This window comes from Clupea harengus, chromosome 12 (genome assembly GCF_900700415.2).
Source record: "Clupea harengus chromosome 12, Ch_v2.0.2, whole genome shotgun sequence".
Classification (NCBI taxonomy): Eukaryota; Metazoa; Chordata; class Actinopteri; order Clupeiformes; family Clupeidae; genus Clupea; species Clupea harengus.
This window is the reverse complement of record NC_045163.1, coordinates 9683440-9685939: the sequence shown is the minus strand read 5'-3', so window position 1 is coordinate 9685939 and position 2500 is coordinate 9683440. Positions and strand designations below refer to the sequence as shown.

General features: G+C 45.8%; 2 protein-coding genes across 4 annotated transcripts in view; one reads left to right on the top strand and one right to left on the bottom strand.

The window, feature by feature from the left end:
* dnm1a (dynamin 1a) overlaps nt 1-2500 on the top strand; it is a 63994-nt gene that overhangs the window by 48084 nt on the left and 13410 nt on the right. The window lies entirely within an intron of this gene.
* The window catches only part of golga2 (golgin A2), a 42577-nt gene continuing 40137 nt past the window's right edge, over nt 61-2500 (bottom strand). The window contains exon 29 of the transcript XR_004164810.2: nt 61-89. The gene's annotated coding sequence lies outside the window, so the exon portion shown is untranslated. The remainder of the gene's footprint in view (nt 90-2500) is intronic.

Here is a 2500-nt window from a genome sequence, read left to right as displayed (position 1 = left end):
CACACACACACACACACACACACACACACACACACACACACACACACACACACACACACACACACACACACACACACACACACACACACCTTGAAGTTGTACATGTTCCACTGTGCCTCAGGTGGGTTGGATAACACTTGTAACCTCTGGCATAACACTGTTAAAACCATGTCTAGGCAGATGCCTTGTCCTGTCTTTAGACAGCTTGGCAGTGGATGACCAGTGGCATGATCGTGATTGTCATGAATGGTTGTAGAATTTTGGATGCCAAAACAGCAAACTTCACATATTCATAAGCTGTCATGGCGTCATAGCAGTCTTCTCGTTCTGTGCAAGATGACCATTGCCACAACAGTTAGACAAAACGAACCTGTGTCTCAACAGTCTAAACCCAGTCGCTTCATATTAACTTAAACCATCCAACATCGCTTTGAATGCTTGGCGGCCACAAGTCAGTGTCATAGCTGTCACAGATTTGAAAAACAGCCACGATTCATACTGGTCACATGATACTGGTCACATGACTGGACTGGACATGTCGTGACAACTTATGACTAAATACTCATCTGTCAAGACATGTTTATGCCATAGTGATGTCAGTCTTGTGTACATTGTCACTAAGACTCTTTCAATCGGCCTTCTGCCACTTCTTTCCCAGCATCCTCTAGTGTGGACCCTTAGTTAACATCCTGTCATTAGGCCTACAAAGATATGTGGTTTTCATGGGATGTTCAAAGGTGTGAATTGTTGTCTGGGTGGCTTCTTATTCTCTCTCTCTCTCTCTCTCTCTCTCTCTCTCTCTCTCTCTCTATCTATCTATCTATCTATCTATCTCTCTCTCTCTCTCTCTCTCTCTCTCTCTTTCTGTCTCTGAGTGTGTGTGTGAGTTTGTGTATGTGTGTGTGTGTCCTGAAGAGACACTTTGTGTGGCTTTTATGTGAGGTTTTGTGTCTGCCCCCTGCGTCAGATCACTCCCACACACATGCACACCTTCCCAAAGTGGACCGCCATAAAGAAACATTCACAGACACCCTCACACAGACGCACACAAACACCAGCGGGAAAACACATACAGACACTCAGATGCACACACTCAATAATACATGGTTTACCCTAGCCCAGAAATAGCTCACAGTTCACAGGAACACAGGGGTCAGAAACTTCATAATATTGACAGACACACACACACACACACACACACACACACACACACACACACACACACACACACACACATTATGGCAGATACACCTATTTGACATTACTGACAGCTTTCTTACTCTTTCACTTTCACACACACTATAGTACGCTCTCTCTCTCTCTTTCTCTTTCTCTCTCTCTCTCTCTCTGGCTCTCTCTCTCTGGGCTGGGAGAAAAGTCTGAGGGATGCAATTCCACTCCAAAAATGAAAGAAGACGGAGGAAGAGAGATACAGAGAGAGCGAGAGGGAAATGGAGAGAAGGAGAACCACAAACGTCAGAGGGACAGGGAGAGGTAATGATAGAGAGAAGAAGAGAGAATGAGAGAGAAGAAGAGAGAATGAGGGAGTCAGGAGAGGGAGTGATATGACAAAGGGACTGAGAGGGAGGGAGAGAATGAGACTGAAGGAGGAGACGAAAGACAGAGAGAGAAGCAGAGAGGGAGAGAGGGAATGAGAAAGTGAAGGAGGTGGAGAGAGGGAAAGATGAAAGACTGAGCAAGCCAGAGGGAGGGAATGAGAGAGTGAAGGAGAGAGAGAGAGAGAGAGGGAGAGAGAGAAAATTGCCGTTGGCCCCCGCCCAAGGCACAGTCTTTGGTAATGAGGGGTTAGAAGCACATTATTGCTCCCAGATGCTGCCCTGAGTTTCTCCAGCCTTTGATGCAAACCCAAGTCACCAGCACTTTTCAATCATGTGCTCCTATACACACACACACACACACACACACACACACACACACACACACACACACACATACACCCACTCACTCTCTCACACATATATTTGTACATACTACATACACAACAGAAATTCACAAAATCCCTTTATCGAACACACACACACACACACACACACACAGGCGCTGGTAGCTCTTAAAGGAGCCGGGTTTTATTTGTGCTTTCTTCCTCTGACACCAAAGTCAAAAGCTCTCCTCCCAAAACCAGGGGATTGCACTCTAAACGGCACTAGAAGCTGCTGCCTGAGTTTGTGTGTGTGTGTGTGTGCGTAGGTGGTGTGTGTGTGAGTGTGTATGTGTGTGTTTGTGCGTGCATAGTTGGTATGTGCCTGGGTGGGTGTCTGAGGGTGAGTGTGAATGCGTATGTGTGTGTTGTTAATTGTAGTGTATGTTGTAAATGAGTGTTTATGCAAAGTTGAGTTGGTGTCTTGTGGATATATATACATGGGTATGTGAAAGAACATGTGGTGCTGTCTGTGTGTGTGTGTGTGTGTGTGTGTGTGTGTGTGTGTGTGTGTGTGTGTGTGTGTATGTAAAGCGCTTTCTTTCTTTCTCTCTCATCTTT